This window comes from Mirounga leonina, unplaced genomic scaffold, assembly GCF_011800145.1.
Source record: "Mirounga leonina isolate KUSES-001 unplaced genomic scaffold, KU_Mleo_1.0 Mir_115, whole genome shotgun sequence".
Classification (NCBI taxonomy): Eukaryota; Metazoa; Chordata; class Mammalia; order Carnivora; family Phocidae; genus Mirounga; species Mirounga leonina.
In genome coordinates, this window is record NW_023270268.1 from 83,694,555 (window position 1) to 83,715,246 (window position 20,692).

Below are 20,692 nucleotides of genomic sequence, written 5' to 3' on the forward strand. Positions count from 1 at the left end.
AATACTGAATATTTTTCAAGATCCTGTGATTTGAAAAACATTTGGGTTAGTTTGTACTTTGGAGTTCTAGAACGCTCTATTCTTACAAGCACTTGCCTTTAAACCAACTAAATAGAGCTCTTTTACAATTCAATCTTAGCAATGCCATCCAGAGGTAGAGAAAATATTTCATATTTACAACATAAATGGACACACATACAAATACATAAACAAGATACAAATAACATTTAAAGTCTCAATTTCCAAATATCTCCCGTTTACAGAACAAATCTAAGTGCAAGATGATATTACAATTTATGGATCTGTTAAATGGTCATTTTTCTCTGAAGTCTAATGAATATTGTGGCCAAGCAGTGTTGCAAAACAAACAAACAAACAAAAAATTGACTAATTTTGGAGAAGACAGCCCAGAGAACTGCATACAGGGACCCAATGGTCATTTCCTACTTTCCAATTAGAACACGGCTGGTTTTATTCAAAGACACCAAAAGCTGCCACAACAAACAACCCAGATGAATCCCAGAGGACCTCTGTGAGCACTGGTTCCTTCCCAAAGGTTGGGGCTTCACAGACTGAACCAAACAGCTTCCTAGTTTCTAGTTCCTCCCTAAAAGCTGGAGCTTCAATGATCGAACTAAATGGCTTCCTAGTCAGACTTTTTTCAGTCATGCAAGAGAAGACAGCTAGGAGAACCAACCCCCCCATTCGGAGGCTACCACATGGAAGAAATATAAGAGAGCCAAACCGAGTGGGAGGAAGAAATCAGCTCACGTGCCTTGGCACATGAAGTACTCCCCAAGAGACGTCTGTCCAAATTGAAACCAAAACCGTCTTCCTTGTACAGAAGTTAAATTCAACCCCGAAGTTTGGTGGCATCCAGTCAGCATGGGGCCCCGGGGACTGTCCCTAGGACAAAGAGCCTAGGCAACTGCTTGGCCTCGTCCCTGGACTCCTGTTACCATCTGGGGGCTGACGAACCACAGGCAGAGAGCTCCTGGCGGGCTCACCAAATTTGTCACGGAACCTAAGTTTGCCTGCAGCAAAGACCACGCTGAGACATGCAGTGTGTGGCAAGGAAAGGGTTTATTTAAGAGGCAGCCAAACAAGAGGATGGGAGGGCAAACCTCACATCGCCTCTCCAAAGAGGGAGAGTCGGGGAAATTTAAAAGCAAACAAAAACGGGTCCAGATAAAAAGTTGCAGCTGTGCTTATTAGTGTGCAGCTGGGATGAGTCCCATTCATCCTGTGGTTGCTGGTTTCCTATGCACTGAGTTCTGTGCTTTCTCCAAAGACCTTGACCTGTCCAGGGTTCACGCAGCCCACGGACAAACAGCCAGGCCTCACAGACGACCAGGGTGGGGTCTGGGGTTGGTGGAACAGAGCATTCACTATTGAGACAGGATCCGGGGAGACTCTGTCGTGACACCCAGATTCGAGACAGGCTACGGTCACCCTCATGCCATGGGATAGTGGCAGCTTTTCAACACTTCTGATATTTGCTAAGAAACTGGTGATGTCAGGGAGGACACCCTCATGAAGTGGCAGCAGAGTACGAAGGAGACAGATGGGGGAGGTGGACCCCCCCAAACTTCCTGGCAGTCAAACAGCATCCTCTCACTTCCCCTGGCCCTGCAGGCCAGGTTTTCCCACTCAGGGACTGCAGGAGCCACACAGAAGAAGTTCCCTCTTCCAGGAGAGCATTAGGCTGGGGGCAGGACACTACGACGTCCCCATCTTGCTCATCAGCATGCGGGGTGGCCTTGGTAAGCCTTGTCTCTTTGGACATCTGGTTCCTGGTCTGTAAAGATAAGGATTTGGCTTTTGCATTCATCAACTCTTCCTCAGGTGCCTCTTCTATGCCAGGCTTGTGTTCAGTGGAAGGGACATAGTGATGCTCAAGATGGTCCTTGCCTTTCGGATGCTTAAGGTCCAGTGAATAATACACTGAACGAGGAATAACAGGTATGCTAATATCGATGACAGAGGACTAGAGGAGGGCAACAGGAATATTTAACAGGAGATCTAATCTAGCTTGCTGGGGAGGAGGGGCGGGTTAGGGAAGGCTTCCTGGAGGTAGTGACACTTAAGCCAAAGAAGGAACCTAAAGGAGAAGGTGGAGAGAGGAAAGGTGCTAATGGCTAAGAATGGGGAGTTGTTTTCCCCAGAACCTCCGTTTCTTGAGGGCAAGAATTCTGTCTTGATCTTCTTCACATGCCCTGGCTGGAACCTGGTGGGCCTTGGATACGGATTTGCTGGCTGGAGGGCCATCCGTCATTGCATAACCTTGTGAAGCAGTTCTCGTGACCCAGACCTTACAGCCTGCTCTTGGTAGAGCCTCATCTGCTGGCTTCCAGATCAGTGCGATGTCCAGATGTCAGGGTCAGATGAGGTTCCAGAGGCAACAGGAGATTGAGAAGAGCTGCTGACCACATGAAAAAGGGTAATAATTTCTGTAGCTTTCCTCCCCGCCCCACCCACCCCCCCCGCCCCTTCCAAGTGGCAACTATTGGGTCTTTGGCTCTCAGAATAGCTGTCTGGCTGCCTCATTTTCTGCTCAGATATAATTTCAGAGCATGGACTTTACACTTTTGTGCTTGCCCTTTCCATCTGTGCCTGAATTGCCAATTCAAAGGAGCCATCCTCCCTCCTGTCTGGAAGCCAGAGAGGGGCCTTCCCCATGGGCCCTGGGGAGCCCAGTGGCTCTGCTGGGGTCAGACAGGGCTGGAGGGCTCTCCACAGCCCCCCATCAGACCCTCCCAGAGCCGCCAGGGAATCACACAGGTGGCTTGCCTGGGAGGGCAGGTACATTTCCATATTAACTGATTATTTAGCAGCGGTTTAAAAGGTTGATGAGTCCCAAACCCAGCACATTATACTGATCCCTAAACAAAAATAAGTGCTGCCATCTCTGCCACGGGGTCTTGGGGCCATTTCTACTGGGACCTGAATGTTCATTATTTTGGAGGAAGTGTCCCTGATCTTTTGATCTTATTCTGAATCAATCCCTTATCCCTAAGGACCCTCACTACCACCTCCCCCATCTCCTGGGTCACGTGAACAGAGCATTCACTATTGAGACAGGATCCAGGGAGAGTCTGTCGTGACACCCAGATTCGAGACAGGCTACGGTCACCCTCATGCCATCCTGTTTCCGGTTCTGCGCCCCACTTGGTCAGTTACAGTGACCCAACCTCCTCCTCACATAGCTACATCCCCGAACTGCCGTCTGCTTCATTGTCTCAATTAAAGCATAGTTACAGGCTCGGACATGATGATAAAAGGAAAAATGCTGAAATAAGGGCACAACAATTGCCCTTATTTCAGGTTAGATAATCCTGACTGAAAACCTAGGTTAGTAGAACCCACCTCGAGAGTGTGTGGAACAAGACAGTAATGGAGTTGAGTTTATTTAAGAAAAGGCATGCAAGATGATCAGGGGAGATAAATGTCCCTTGACACAGGATTCACTGAAGTGTTCAGAGTTTGATTTGTTGTCTTTCAATGTGTTCAGAAGACAGAGCACACAGTCTGGGCTATCCCATCAGAACTATGGAAACCACCCTGCTTCTTCTCCTACCTGATGTCAGCAGCTTGAGGACGGAGCATGGCTCTTAGCTGGACTTTTTCAAGCCAACTAAGAATTAGCATTACAGTTGACCCTTGAAGGACACAGGTTTGAACTGTGTCCACTTATATGTGGATATTTTTTGATAAATTGCAGTATGGTCCTCTAAATGTATTTCCTCTATGATTTTCTTTTTTTTTTTTTTCTCTATGATTTTCTTAATAACACTTTTCTTTTCTCTAGCTTACTTTATTGTAAGAATGCAGTATATAATCCATATAACATACAAAAAATATATATTAACCAATTGTTTATGTTATTGGTAAGGCTTCTGACCAACACTAGACTATTGGTAGTTAAGCATTTTGGGGAGTCAAAGTTATATACAGATTTTCCACTGTAGCGGGGGTTCGTGTCCCTAACCCCCATGTTGTTCAAGAGTTAACTATAGTTTGAAGTCTTAACTGTAATGAAGTGATAGCAAAGCTATTCTGCATAGGAAGAGGTGTGAGATGATATTCAGGCACTTTCCCCCAGAACTGGTCAGGAAAGGGCCCTGTGACCATTGGCTAGTCACTGGCAAAGAGAATGTGGTCTGGAGCTAGTCACATGGGAGAAGGATGGACACATAGATCAAACTCAGACCCTGCTAGCAATATTCCATCTCCAACCTCTCCACTACCTCTCCTTAGACCACACAGGTCAGGAATATGGGAAGGGAAGGGGAGGGTAAAAGCCTGAGGGGGGAGGAAGGGGCCAGCACAAAGATGACCAGGCATGATTATTCTCAACCTTAGAATGGCAAGGGTTCACTCAAGCATTCACAGATTTCCTTAACATGTTGTAGATATAACTCCTTCTTGACCTAAGTGCCACTGCTCAGAGTAACAAAAAATTTCCTCCTCCCTAGGGGAAGTGGCAGCTCTTATGATTTGCTCTAGGTGTCTACTTTAACAGACTTTCCTCATTGCCTGTTCTGGGATTTGGCCAACACATCTGCGTTTGTGCCTTTCATATTTGGTCTCTATATACTTTTGAGAGTTCTTTTCTTCACATTCCTAGGTTTTTAGTCTACCCTGCCTTCTTAGATCTTCTCCAGCTCACCACAACTTTCTATGGACATAGGGAATAATCTTGCACAAAGGAAGTTCTCCCAGTCTGTGGCTTACCTTATTATTTTCTTAATGTGTCCTTCAAAGAGCAAAAGTTTATAATTTTGAGAAAATCCAATTCTTCAAATTCATTTTTTTTAACTTTTATGAAATGTGCTTTCTTGGTTCTGAGAAATCTTTGCCTACTCCCAAGGTTGCAAATATTTTCTCCTCTATATTCTTCTAGAACTCTCATATTGTTAAGTGATATATTTAGGTCTATGATCCCTGTCTTGTTAGTTATTCTGTATGGTGTGACACAAGGATGAATGCCACTTTTTCCCATAGAGATAGCCATTTGACTGAACACTTGCTGAAAGGACTTTTCTTTCCCCTGAGGAACTGCCTTGGCTCCTTTGCAGAATATCCAGCGACCAAATACGTGTGGTGCTATTTCTGAATTCTGTATTTTTTCCATTGATTTCCATGTGTATCTTTTCATTGAAATGGTACCATCTTTATCATTATGATTTTATAGTAAGTTTTTTCTCTCTTTTTAAATTTTATTATGTTATGTTAGTCACCATACAATACATCATTAGTTTTTGATGTAGTGGTCCACGATCCATTGTTTTGGTATAACACCCAGTGCTCCACGCAGTACGTGCCCTCTTTAATACCCACCACCGGGCTAACCCATCTCCCTGCCCCCTTCCCCTCTAAAACCCTGTTTGTTTCTCAGAGTCCATAGTCTCTCATGGTTCACCTCTCCCTCCGATTTCCCTCCTTTCATTTTTCCCTTCTTTCTCCTAATGTCCTCCATGCTATTCCTTATGTTCCACATATAAGTGAAACCATATGATAATTGACTTTCTCTGATTGATTTATTTCACTTAGCATAATCTCCTCCAGTCCCATCCATGTTGTTGTAAAAGTTGGGTATTCATCTTTTCTGATGGCTGAGTAATATTCCATTGTATATATGGACCACATCTTCTTTATCCATTCATCTGTTGAAGGGCATCTTGGCTCTTTCCACAGTTTGGCTATTGAGGACATTGCTGCTATGAACATTGGGGTGCATATGGCCCTTCTTTTCACTACATCTGTGTCTTTGGAGTAAATACCCAGGAATGCAATTGCTGGGTCATAGGGTAGCTCTATTTTTAAATTTTTGAGGAATCTCCACACTGTTTTCCAAAGTGGCAGTACCAACTTGCATTCCCACCAACAGTGTAAGAGGGTTCCCCTTTCTCCACAACCTCTCCAACACTTGTTGTTTCTTTCCCTGTCCATTTTTGCCATTCTAACTGGTGTAAGGTGGTATCTCAATGTGGTTTTGATTTGAATTTCCCTGATGGCTAATGATGATGAACATTTTTTCATGTGTCTGTTAGCCATTTGTATGTCTTCTTCAGATAAATGTCTTCGTATCTTCTGCCCATTTTTTGACTTGATTGTTTTTTGGGTGTTGAGTTTGAGAAGTTCTTTATAGATCTTGGATACCAGCCCTTTATCTGTAGTGTCATTTGCAAATACCTTCTCCCATTCTGTGGGTTGCCTCTTTGTTTTGTTGACTGTTTCCTTTGCTGTGCAGAAGCTTTTTATCTTGATGAAGTCCCAAAAGTTCATTTTTGTTTTTGTTTCACTAGCTTTTGGAGATGTATCTTGAAAGAAGTTGCTGTGGGCGATGTCAAAGAGATTAGTGTCTATGTTCTCCTCTAGGATTTTGATGGATTCCTGTCTCACATTGAGGTCTTTCATCCATTTTGAGTTTATCTTTTTGTATGGTGTTAGAGAATGGTCGAGTTTCATTCTTCTGCATGTGGCTGTCCAATTTTTCCAGCACCATTTATTGAAGAGACTGTCTTTTTTCCATTGCATGTTTTTTCCTGCTTTGTCAAAGATTATTTGACCATAGAGTTGAGGGTCCATATCTGGGTTCTCTATTCTGTTCCATTGGTCTATATGTCTGTTTTTGTGCCAGTACCATGCTGTCTTGGTGATCACAGCTTTGAGCTTGAAATCGGGCAATGTGATGCCCTCAGCTTTGTTTTTCTTTTTCAACATTTCCTTGGCGATTCGGGGTCTTTTCTGATTCCATACAAATTTTAGGATTGTTTGTTCCAGCACTTTGAAAAATGTCAAGGTCCCTAGAAAACAGGTGCATCTTGCTTGGGTTCTGGTCAATAATTTGGACTCTATACATTCCCTCAACCACCCATCAACAGAATGACTAGGAGGAGGAACCCCCAAAATAGAAAAGACTCAGAGATTATGACTTATGCTGCAGATTTACAAATGGATGCAGATATAACCAAGATGTCGGAGATGGAATTCAGGCTAGCAATTGTGAAGACAATAGCTAGAATGGAGAAATCAATTAATGGCAACATAGAATCTCTAAGGGCAGAAATGAAAGCTGAATTGGCAGAACTTAAAAATGCTATCAGTGAGATCCAATCCAATCTAGATAATCTAACAGCTAGGGTAAGTGAGGCAGAAGAATGAATAAGTGACCTGGAAGACAATATAATAGATAAAAAGGGAAAAGAGAAGGCCAGGGAAAAACAACTCAGAATCCATGAAAATAGAATCAGAGAAATAAGTGACACCGTGAAGTGTTCCAATGTCAGAATAATTGGAATCCCGGAGGGAGTGCAGAGAGAGAGAGGACTAGAAGATGTATTTGAGCAAATTGTAGCTGAGAACTTCCCTAATCTGGGGAATGAAACAAACATTCGCATCCTAGAGGCAGAGAGGACCCCTCCCAAGATCAAGGAAAACAGACCAACACCCCCGCATGTAATAGTAAAACTTGCAAATCTTAGAACCAAGGAAACCATCTTAAGGGCAGTTAGGGGGAAGAGATTCCTTACGTACAGAGGGAGGAACATCAGCATAACGTCAGACCTATCCACAGAGACCTGGCAAGCCAGAAAGGCCTGGCAAGACATATTCAGGGTACTAAATGAGAAGAACATGCAGCCAAGAATACTTTATCCGGCAAGGCTGTCATTTAGAATGGATGGAGAGAGGCAGAGCTTCCAAGACTGGCAGAAATTGAAAGAACATGTGACCACTAAGCCGGCCCTGCAAAAAATATTAAGGGGGGTTCTATAAAAGGAGAAAGACCCCAAGAGTCATATACAACAGAAATTTACAGGGACAATCTATTAAAACAACGTCTTCACAGGCAACATGATGAAAATAAATTCATATCTTTCAATAATCACTCTCAACATGAATGGCCTAAATGCTCCCATAAAACGGCACAGCATTGCAGATTGGATAAAAAGACAGGACCCATCCATATGCTGCCTACAAGAGACTCATTTTGAACCTAAAGATACATCCAGACTGAAAGTGAAGGGATGGATCCATCTTCCATGCCAGCAGACTTCAAAAGAAAGCTGGGGTAGCAATTCTTATATCAGACAAATTAGATTTTAAAATAAAGTCTGTAATTAGAGACACAGAAGGACACTGTATCATTCTTATAGTTAGTTTTAAAATTGGAGAATATAGGGGCACCTGGGTGACGCAGTTGGTTAAGCGTCTGAATCTTGGTTTCAGCTCAGGTCCTGATCTCAGGGTCGTGAGATCCAGCCCAGCATCATGTTGCTCATAGAGCCTGACTCCCTCTCCCTCTGCCCCTGCCCCACACACATGCGCGCACGCTCTCCCTCTCTCTCAAATAAATAAAGGAATCTTTAAAAAAATAAAACAAAATAAATTTGGAGAGTGTACGAAGTCCTCCAATTTTGTTCTTTAAAAAAATTGGATTTTCATGGGTATTAAGGAGGGCACCTGTGGTGATGAGCACTGGGTGTTATACGCAACTAATCAATCATTGAACACTACATTGGAAACTAATGATGTACTATATGTTGGCTAACTGAACATAATAAAAAAATTGGATTTTCCAAGCCTTTGTATTTTGAAATAAATTCTACAATCAGCTTGCCAATTTGTGTTTTTTAAAAGTCCACTTGAATTTTGATTGAGATTGTGAGAAATCTAGGGTTCATTTTGGAGAGAATGGCCATCTTAATGATATCAAGTCTTCCAACTCTTAGCTGTGGTACATCTTTCCATTTATTTAGGTCTTTAATTTCCCTCATCAATTTTTAATTTTCAGCATATAAGATCTTGGACATATTTTGTTAGATAAATATCTAAGTGATTTTTGTTGGGGGGGCACTATCAAAATCTCCCACACACAATTTGCCCTATTATTAACATCTTTCACTGGTAGTGTATGTTTGTTTAAATTAATGAATCAGTATTTTCTGCAAGAGATAGTGGAAAAATTGGTATAATTTCATCCTTAAATATTTGGTAGAATTCACGAGTAAAATTATATGGCCCTGGTGCCTTTTCTTTTTGAAGGTTATTAGTTTTTTATTGAGTTTCCTTAATAGCAGACCTATTCAGATTTTCTATTTCTCCTGTGTGAGTTTTGGTGTTGGTGACTTTCAAGGAATTATTTCATTTATTCTAAGTTATTAAATCTGTGAACATAGAGCTACTCACTGTACTCCTTTATTAAACTTTAGTGTCCATGGGATCAGTAGATGAGGCTTCATTTATTTCTAATATTGGAGTTTTTTTTTTTCTGGTTAGTCTGCCTAGAGATTTATCAAGTTTATTGATTTTTTTTCAAAATACCAGCTTTTGATGTTGTTGATTTTCTATATTGATTTCCTGTTTTCAACTTTGTTTATTATATGCTTTAATTTTTATTTCTTTTCTTCTGCTTGATTTAGGATTAAATTGCTCTTCTTTCTCTAGTGTCCTACTGTAGAAGCTTCGATTATTGATTTTAAATCTTTTTGTCTAACATATACATTCAATGATATAAATGTCTCTATAAGCACTGCTTCCTCTGCATCCCACACATTTTGGTAAGTTGTATTCTTATTTTCACTTGGTTAAAAATATTTCTCTTGAGACTTCTTTGACCCATGTGTTATTCAGAAGTGTATTATTTAAACTCCAGATATTTGGAGATTTTCCCAACTGTCTTTCTATTATCGATTTTTAATTTAATTCCATGATGATTTGAGAATACACTCTATATGATTTCTGTTCCCTTACATTTGTCTTATAAGGTGTGTTTCATGGCCCACGATGTGCTCTATCTTCACAAATGATCCATGTAAGCTTGAGAAGAATGTAAATTCTGCTGGTTTTGGATGGAGTATTTTAGAAATGTCAATAAGATCAAGCTGATTGATAATGCCATCAGGTCAACTACATCCTTACTGATTTTCTGTCTGCTTGATTTATCAATTCCTGAAAAAGGTATGTTGAAGTCTCCAACTGTAATAGTAGATTCTGTCTATTTCTCTTTGAATTATATCGCCTTTTGACTCAGATATTTTGATGTTCTGTTGTTAGATGCCTACACATTTTGGATTGTTATATCTTGGAGAATTGATCCCTTTATCGTTATGTAATGACCCTTTTTATCCTTGATAGTTTTCTATATTCTGAAGTGTGCTTTGTCTGAAATTAATATAGTCATTCCAGCTTGCTTTCATTTAGCATTAGCATGGTATAGTTTTTTCATCTGTTTGTGCTTAATATATCTGAGTCTTTATATCTAAAGTGGGTTTCTTGTAGGTAACATAGTTCAGTCTTTTTTTTTATTCAGTCAAACAACCTTTTAATTGATATATTTAGACCATTCACATTTAAAGCAGTTATTGATATAGTTGGATGAATATATCTACCATATTTGTAACTCTTTTCTATTATTACATTTGTTCTTTGTTCCATCTTTTCCCTCCCTCTTTCTGGCTTTTCTGGTTGTAAATAAACATTTCATATGATTTCATTTTATCTCTCCTCTTAACATATCAAATATGCTTCTTTATTACATTTTTGTAATGATTGCCCTAGAGTTTGCAACATACGTTTTTAAATTAATCTGAGTATATCTTTAAATAACATTATACTACTTCTCATGTATGTGTATGGGTCTCTTATAACAGAGGACTCCTAATTTTTCTCTCCCATCCCTTATGATAGAGCTGTCATTTGTTTCACTTCTCCAGAATTATATCCACCCAATACATCGCTATTATTACTACTTACACAAATGGTTACATTTTATATCATTTAAGAACAAGAAAAATTAAAAATTTCCTTTACCCTCATTTGTTTTTTTCTCTAATACTCTTCCTTTCTTTACCTAATAAAAAACTTCTTAAAAAATGATGGCTCACCTTGTGCCATCTCTTTCTTCTAAATGTGAATCCCCCTCCAATTTCTGTATGCTCTCAGGTGACTTCAACTGGTGTTTTTTTAAATAGCTTCTTCAAAGTGTATAATTTTTGCCTCAGGAGGGTTGGTCCAATACAAGCTACTCCATTACCATAAGTAAAGCTCCTTGTTTAAGGCTATTAGATTCATTTTCATAAGAAGTATTGCTTTGTAATTTTTCTGCCTTGATCACTTTTGTCAGTTCAGGTTATGCTGACTTCATAGGAAGAGTTTAACCATCATTTTCAAATATGGATTTGGACTTTTTTTTCTTACCTTAACCAAATTTCCTTACATTTGTCCTCATTTAATCATTCATTCCATCAGTATTTATTTAGATTCTACTATATGCTACCTGGGCTAGGTGCTGGGGACTCGAAGGTGAGTAAACTCTGCTCCCTGCTCCTCAGGAGTTCCTGCTGACAGTGACACCATCATATCCTACAGTCTTATCACACATGACGTCATGTCCGAGCCCCACAGAAAACCTGTGAAATCCGCAGAACCAGTATTTCACTCCCCACATACCAGACTTGCTGGCCTCCCCAGTGTTGTTTGGAGAACTTTAATCATCATGAAATCAGTGTTTCCCTCCTGTTGCTGGTCTGGAGCACACTACATAAATTTAGCCATGTGAGAAATAGCTGAACTACAGATTAATAGTCAGAGCTCATATTTGATTGTTTGATCTGTTTAGGGTTTTATGGTGACCTAACATATTGAGAAAATATTTCTACATCGATGGTCCCAAAGGCCTATCACTGAACTTTTTTTTCAGCTGCTTTCAAGGATGAGTTCTGCAATAGCTCGTGCTGGGGGTAGCCAACATTTCACTGTCCCTCCCTATAATGCTCCTCCTGCAAGAGGATGGCACTTCCTTTCCCCAGTAATGTCAGGCATGATCACATGACTTACTTTGGCCAATGAAAAGCGCTAACATCCAAGATATGGTTTGCCGTGTCTCTGTTCCTTCTATAAGACCAGCAATGTCCCACACAGGGGCTTTATTATCAGCCTAGGTCATGGAGTAAAGACAAGCTGAAGCAGGGCCATACCAATCCTTCTATGAACATACAACATAAGAAAGAAGTTTTGGTTGTATTAAGTCTCTGAATTTGGGAATAATTTGTTACTAAAGCATCACCAGGCCTACCCTGACAGATACAATTATTTATCTCTTTGAGGTGCTCCTCAGGGCCCCCCAAAGCAAGTGTCCTGACATACACTGAAGTGATCCTCCAGTTTCAGTGGAACTTCATCTGGTTTCTTTTGTTTGGTGCACTAGCAGACATAAATAGGATTTTATTTCTGGGGCTAATAATTCTGAAATTCAGAGAGGTAATGGGAGTTGCCTAAGATCATACAGTTTATGAATCCAAGAGTTGAATCTTGAACCTGGGTCTCCTGACTCCCAGTCCAATCATCTACATTGTAAGTTCCCTCATTGTAAACTCCTTTGTCTTTTTTGTGTGTTTTTAATGTTGTGTCATGTTTATGAGATTAGTTTGGAAGACGAGTTGTACTTTTCATCTACTCATCTGTAATCCCAAAGAGAAGGGAAAGCAAATATGTGCAGACCTCTTTCAAAAGAGGCTGGAGTAGCAGGTCAGTTCCCACCCAGAGAGAGACAGGAAAAGTCCACAGAGGCTCCCTCTAGGCTGGCAGACTGGCCAAGTTTAATCAGAGAATATCATTAAACCAGTGAGGGTAATGAGGGCCTTTCGATCCAATGTGAGTCAATGTGGACAAGCAACCAGCCGGTTATCAACTCTGGGCAGCTGTATAAACGGCCTCGTGCATTCCTGCCAGAGCAGTGCTTTGGATGGCTGTGGAATCCTGTCAGGAAACAAAAGGGAACAGAAGAGATAAAGGGGGCCATTATGTGAGCCAGTTATTAACAGTATTTTTTTTTAAATTATTAGTACTTAGAATGTTCTCTCAATATACCCTTTCCAATTGAAATATATAGTAGTCACAGAGGAGAAATCTGGCTGACAACACCACAACAGAACGGTCACATGTCACTATCCCCTATAATGGGACAGACAGACATCTCGTGCTGCTCCTATCATGAGATGCCAGTGAAGTAAACAATATCAACCATGCACTGTTCCTGTTGAAAATATCCAACATAAAACAGATCATGTGGAAATAATCAGGCACATTAAAATTCTGCAAAACAACTTGCCTAGACACCTCAAAAATGTCAATGTCATGAAAGATGAAAAACCATGTCAAGGGGACTATTCCAAATAAAAAGAGACTGAAGAGCATGGCAACCAAATATAGTGTACGATCCTTGGTTGGATCCTAGATATTTTAAAAATCCAGCTATCATGGCCATTGGGAAAGCTTGACTATGGATTATACATCTGACAAGTTTGGGATCAATGTTAAATTTCCTCAAAGGGATCATGGTCATGTAGGAGCATGTCGTCTTTGTAGACACATAGTATAAAGAGAGAAGAATCATGATGTCTGCAACATACTCTCAAATGGTTAGACAACATTAAGTGTGTGTGTTTATATGTATATATATATATATATATATATATACACATTTTAATATATGTAAATGGGTACGTGTGTGCAGAGAGAGAGACAAACCAAATATGGTAAGACATTAAAATTGGTGAATCTAGTTGAAGGATATATAGGTGTTCATTGTACTAGTCTTAATTTTTGGAGTATTACAGAAAAATATCATAAGTGTACAGCATTGTACTGTTCTTGAAACTTTTTTATAGGATTGAAAATTTTAAAATAAAATGTTTGGGGGGAAAAGTAGCAATCAGAGTAGGTTATATACACTAAAAACAAAAGTAGTTATATATACTGTGAAAAAGTAGGTTATATACACTTATATACACTCTGAGTTAGTAGCACATACCTGGGCGAGCCGACCTAAAATTAATATTACCACTACCAGGTGTCTCCTTCCGTTGGAGCAGATATCCGAGATGGAGGTAAATTTCTTAGGAATACATTTTGAGCATTATAGCACTTGCCACAAGCCTCGAATTCTCTAATAAGTGACACAGGGAAACATTGCATCTCTCCTTGCGTCATATGAGACCTTCCTACCATGGACATGGAATTCTACTTGGGAGTGGGGAAGGATTAAGCCTGGAATTGGTCACAGCTTGGAGATTTTCCAAACCAAACATGAGCATGTCCCTCTTTCACCCCACTGCCCTCCTCTGGGAAGGGGTTTGTAGAGGTCAAGGAGCCTCTGGGGGGTGGGAGGGAAGAGCCCCAAAGCAACCCTTTACCCTTTCTTTGGAAGATCCACGTGAGTAGAAGGTCAGTCTGAGATCAGGAAAGGACTCCAAGTAGATTTACCCCCTCACTTGGCCATTGGCTCATAAGACTGAGGAGGAGCGGAACCCTGCTCCTCAGGCAGAACCCTGTAGGGTAGTTCTTCCCTCCCATCTTCAGGCCATACCAGGGCCCTCAGGCTGAGTGCCCGAGAATTCCCCAGACCATACCAGAATGGAAGTCCTAGGTGGGATGGGACTTCCTGTAAATTTGCCTGGGGCGGGAGCGGGGTGGGGGGGTGCCGAAGTGATTCGTTTGAACATTGCTAACAGATATAGTCACATTCATCTTCCAAGCTGGTAAAGCCAGTTTCTTATGCACCGGGGGTCAAAGGCATTTTCAAAGTCAAAAAAATGTTATCAACCTATTCCACATCTGCAAAACATGCACCTAAACACACCCGACTCCAGGATATGTGTTCACATTCTCCCTTTCCCTTGTCCCCAGTCTACGCGGTCCTCCACACTCCCCTCGCCGGAGGTGGACAGGCAGACAGAAGTGCTGGCACTGAGCCAGTGTAAGAGACAGGAAGGTGAGTCTCAAAGAGCCTTAAACTGCAGTCCCGTCGCTTGGCTTTTCCCTACCACATTCCCTTCCCCTGCCTTTACTTCCCGGGGAAGTAATACTAAGCCTCACTGCACAGGAAACTGTGATTCTAAAAAGCATTTCTTTTCTGGCCTCAAATAAGACTGACCTCTCTTTCACAAAGTGATCAAAGAGTAAGGATTATTCATTTCACTGAACTGATTGGGTTTTGCACTAGGTCTCTGAGCCAGGAGACATGCTTTAAGTGAAATCGCACATACTCAAAGTATGTTTGTATAGTCCAGTTTCATCTGGAAAAGTCAATGACTGCTACATGAGGTGTGTGTTCTTTTTTTATTTTTAATTCCAAAGTAGTGAAGTATTTGGAGCTCAGTAGCCTGGAGATGTGAATTATACCCTCTACTTTGTCTTTTTAATTGTTTATTTATCATTATTGTGATAAATATAAACCTATTTCAACAAAGAATTGGACCCAGTGGTCCAACCTACACAGAGAAAATCACCGAATATGACTCCTGGCAACGGTCTATATTGCCAGGAACTCTCTGTTGCTACTAAGTGGAGAGAGTTTGGTGTTTATCATGGGAAGAATATCAACCAAAAGTAAAATGTTATCAAATACTTTATCCATTTGTGTGGAAGCCAAATAGCACAAGAGGCACGAGTTTCTCCTGCCCTGCCGCTAATATCATGGTTTCATTTTAAGACCAGGCACAGGATCTAGAAATAAATTTCAACACCATGCCTGATGTTTTGCTGTAGCTTGGCTTGGCACTGTAACTGGGGGATGAAGTCCAAAGGCAGGGCCCTTTGCTAACAACCCTGCCTCCATTTCGATAGCCTGTCTCACCGGACTGCACCTGTGGAGATGAACACCGCAGCCAAAATTGCTTTGTGGCGAGAAAAGCACCAAGAGGTTGTTGTGTCGAAATCAGGAAGGTGCTCTGGTGTGAACAAGACTCATTTGCAGATAGACCAACAACAAACTCTACATCCTTTTTCTAGAGCGACATGAAAAATGGCTCCATTAAAATACTGTATTTCACATTCTCGAAATAATTGAGCTTCCTGACAGGCATTCTTCTCGGAGCTGGACAGGAAGCTTGGCTCAACTCAGCTTTGTGGACACGTGAAGTCCCGAGGCACATGCCAAAGGCAGGATGGACTTGAGCAGGACAGCGGGGGGCAGGCCCAGCCCCTCCACAGCCTGGGGCACGTGGAGGTGGGGGGCATAGCGGAAACGAGTGGGAAAAGTTGGACGAGAACTAATTGAAAGCCAAGGTCATTGCTCTGATTCAGTCATTCCTTCCTGGAAAGAGAGCATTTTTCGTGCTTAACCTCATGGCATCAGATTTCCAGGATGTTGCTGGCTCTCTAGATCTCTCTGAGGCTTGCTTATTTACCAGGCTTCTAGGCCAGGGACAGAAGGATGTGAGAGGAAATTACTCAAGTGGGACACAAAGAGAAACCAAAGGCAAAGCAAGAGCTTTAAAATGCTGCTCACACACATTTCCCATGGAATTATAATCAGTTAAACAGATACCATATTTTTACTGCCCACTACAGCATAAAAGTATATTTTATGAAGTTTCCAAGTTTTTTTTCCTAAAAGAATGTTATTTGGATAATGCTCAAAATGACAAAACAGAGGGAGAAAAACAAATTTAAAACTTCTAGAAAACTCAGTTTTACATTTTACAAGCCCATATTCTGAATATGCTCAAATGTAAGCACCATCTTTCTTAAAGTTATCAAGAGCAAGAGGGCAAAGTATCTACAAGGAGTCTTTCACAGTCATCTCCTACTCAATTTTGGCTTTATCAGATCAAGTCAGGCTGTATTTTAACACGGTGCTTTGTTATCACTCAGCACAGGGACAGGGGTCTGTGAACAGATGCATCTGAGGATAGCGACGGGCATGTTATTTTGGGGCAGGGAAGCTGGAGAACCCCCACAGAGTACTTAATAGAACTGGAGATGAGCAGGGTCTCAGACCAAGAAGGGGTTATCTAGTGAGAGACCTTTCTGAAGAGAAGACCCCATCAATCTCTGAAGATCTCCCCTGTGGGTCAAGGGACAGATTTGTACTGTGTAGCCCCAGAGGACCAAGGTAGGACCAAAAGGGAAACAAGATTTAGTTCTTGCTACCAGATGCCTCAGGAAGTAGTGAAACCCCTGACCTTGGTGTATCACTAACAGACACTAGATGGCTACTGCTGGAAAGCTATAGAAGGAGCTCTTATGTTGTGTTGATGCCAGAACCAGATCAGGGAATCTACAGTAAGGATTGACTCAGGGAAAGGCAGGGTACTGAAAGGATATTTCCCCATGGAAGGAAGTTTTCTGGTATCAGCATTTTGAGTTCCCAGCAAGGGCTCATTCTGAAAAGGTCAGAGCACATAAGCAAGGTAACTTCCGGAGGATAGGGACTTCACTTATTTTTTCTTATGCTCTTCTCTGGAGAGTGGCACCATGTTCAATCAATGAATGGACGGAATGAATGAATATTGATCTGCTCTGTAAGGAAGAGGATGAGGTATGTAATGCAAGCAGAGGGAACAAGCAGGGTAGTGGGGAAAGCCTATGTTGGGAAAGGTTAAGAAGGATCTTAAGTGGCAGGCAGAAGAATTTGCACTTGGTATGACAAACTAGCACACGGCCTAACCAAAGCATGGGAAATGGTTAGCTCATACTCCCAAATCTCCCCAACTTACACTTTACCTATCCTCCTGCTCACACCCCAAGTCTCTCCCATCTCACACTCTCAACTTCCCAAGGTCACACTTCAAATATCTCCTAGCTCTGGGTAGTTGTGAAGCATTTCTATGGAGTGTTTTCAAGACCTAATCCTTGGTAGAACCAACCAATCAACAGCACTGATCAGCCCATACAATTTCTCCAAGACTATGGCAGAGACAGCAACCATCTGCAAAGTTTGCTGTTCCCCTTCTAGAGCATAAAGCTGCTGCCAAAAAACAGTATCTCTGTGAGGGACTGTGTTTCCCAGTTTCTCTTTCATCTAGGAGGGGACGAGGTGATTAATTTTCACCAATAAGATAATAAAACCAATATGTTTCATTTCTGTGTTGTTATGGTTAAGAAGTAGGTGTTTCTTCTCCATGGTCTCTTTAATCATCAACCAACTGCATGGAGAGGCCCTATTAGAGGGAAGAGCTCAACATCGAAAGAGCCTGGGAGGCTGTCACAGATGCCTGCATTGGACTCTGCCATGAATGGGAAACAAACGTTGATTGGGTTAAGCCACTGATAACTTGAGGTTGTTTATTGAGCTAGATTATTCCAATTCATAGAGACCCAGTTGGACTAATTTAGAGCCCCCAAAATGGCCTTAGGATCAAGGAGCACCTAGAAGTGCCTGGCAAAAAGATGGAGCTTAATAAAAACTTGGTGGATATATAAATCAAAGTTCTCTGGGTCCTCAAGCTTTGATAGAGTCTCTAAGTGAGAGTCATCCATTCCCCTCTGACAGATATGGCCTCAAATTAGATCCTAACTTTAGAGAAGGGCCTGTGAGGGAGGGCAAGTGTAAATGAGCACAGATACAGGAATCTGAGGCACAAAAGTTTCCAACGACAATTTTGCAATGGTTTTTGGTCCTTCCTGGAACACCCTCCCTTTGCCAACAGTTCTAGTTGCCTCACTGACCTCATGGCTGCCAGCTGCAAAGCCCATTTCATTCCACATTTAGTGATACCCTCTTCATGCCAAGTACTGAGGGTACATCAATAACTAAGACATGGCTCCCCAAGGGACATGCAGATGAGAGGGGTGCATAAGCATAAAGCTCTAGAGAGGCTGAGTACTGCTGAGTCATGCTGAGGAACTGGAAATAGTATTTCCCTACCCTGAGAACAACAAGAAGCCAGCCGAACTCCAAAATTATAACTTTTCCTAAACCCATCAAAAAGCTGAGGTTTCAAGGCAACAAAGGGGCCTGAAATCTAAGAAAAGCAGGATCTTCAGAGAAGAGACAATATGGGCACTGGTTCTTCTGTGACAGAGTGTGGGAGGAAGACATACCTGGTGTAAGAAGAATAAAGCTACAATTTTAAATAAATCACTGGAGCTCGAGTGTGGGCTAGCATGGGAATTGCAGACACAATTGAAACCACGGGCACATGAGGAGTTCACACATATTCATAGACTCTTCTCCAAGAACTTCCACCAGGTGCTCTCAAGAAAGAGGGCAGGTGGGACAACAAGAGAAAGTTCCCTCACTGGTGCTGTCATGAAGGTAGGAGCAGCTGATGCTACAGGAAAAAACATAAAGCCCTGTCCAGAACCTTTTTCCCTGTAGCCTTAAGCCACTAGGGGAAGGGCAAATCCTGTCACCCCAGGGAACCCATTGTAACTGGGGAAAGAGTACAAGATGAAAACCTATACTTCTGAGGAGGGGCAGGAAACCATCTAGGGTCCAGATAATTAGAGGTCTTCTGCCCCCATGGGAGGAGAACAGGAAACTCTCTTTAGCACAAGAACAGCCTGAAGTACATGGCAGAGTTTCGCCGCCAGGGAGGAGGGGCAAGGTTACTGAGAAAGCTCAAATGCCAAAAGGAAGGGACACAGAGAACCTGCCTAAGACTGAGGCTGGATCAGGACAACAAAAAACACCCTGCTCCTCCCACTAGCAGGCTATTCAGACTGAGAGGCACTGAATCACCACTAATAGCAGTCTACTGCTGAGGGCAAGCAAGAACATGAAGACAGACACTCTCTGAGCTGCACAGGGAAGGCCCAAAGCTGAGGATGGAGCAGGAACATTGAGAAAAACCTCTACCCTAAGCACAAAGTGAAGCTAGAGGAAATTAAAGCCACTAGAGCACTAAAGGTCACCATGGCAACAACAAGACCAAAAACCAGTTTGGCTAACTAGATTAACTCTAAACCCTACACATAAAGCCTAGCAGAAAAAAGGTGTGCCCATTTCCAGCAATAAATATTACCTACCTTCATACTATTGTCCTGCACAGGATGTCCAGCATTTAATCAAAGATTATGAAACCCCTGAAAAAAAGCAACAAAAAACAACTGTCAAGAAACAAAGCAATCAACAGAACCAGATTCCAAGATGACTCAGATGTCTAAGAGAAGGGATTTAGAATAGCTACGATGGATAAGTTAGAGAGTCTAATAGAAAAAAGTGTATGATATGCAGGAAAAAAATGGGGAATTTCAGCAGAGAGATGGAAACCTAAAGAAGAATCATTTGGAAATGCTATAAATAAACAACATTGTAATGGAGATGAAGAATGCCTTTGACAGCTCATTGTAAGACTAGTCAAAGCCAAGGAAAGAATCAGTGAACTTGAACATAGGTCAATAGAAATTACCCAGACTGAAACAGAAACAGGAAAAAAAAAAAAAAAAAGACAAAACGGGAAGAATGCATCTAAGAGCTGTGTGCCAATATCAAATGAGCTCTTACATGAGTAATTAGAATCTCAGAAGAAGAAGGGAAAAATAATAGGGTAGGAGAAATATTTGAGAAGATAGCCAAAAAAAAATTCCAAAAATAATGAAATACATCAAACCACACATTCAAAAATCTTCAAGAACCTCAAGCTGAACAAATATGAGCCTTCCAACACCAAACTTTGTCTGGTCTTATAGTGCAGGTCAGCTGGTAATGAATTCTCCCAGCTTTTGTTTGTCTTAAAAAGTCTTCTTTTTCCCCTTCATTTTTTGAAAGACTTTTTCCCCACTAGGTACAGAATTCCAAATGTGCCATTTTGTTTCAGCACTTTAAAGATGCCCCCCCACCCAAACCCGTTGTCTTCCGGCTTACACAGTTTCTTATGAGTGACCAGCTGTAATTCTTATTTTTGTCCCTCTGTATTTAATATCTCTTTTTTTCTCGCTCCATGCAATACTTCCTCTTCAT

The 20,692-nt window shown here is 41.5% G+C and overlaps 1 long non-coding RNA gene across 1 annotated transcript; it reads right to left on the minus strand.

The window, feature by feature from the left end:
* Positions 1–12,588: 12,588 nt before the first annotated feature.
* Positions 12,589–20,166, minus strand: LOC118000512. The gene is made up of 3 exons (XR_004676487.1): positions 20,142–20,166; positions 19,759–19,815; positions 12,589–12,762 (listed from the first exon to the last, which is right to left on the minus strand). It is a non-coding gene; the product is annotated as an uncharacterized LOC118000512 (long non-coding RNA).
* Positions 20,167–20,692: the final 526 nt, after the last annotated feature.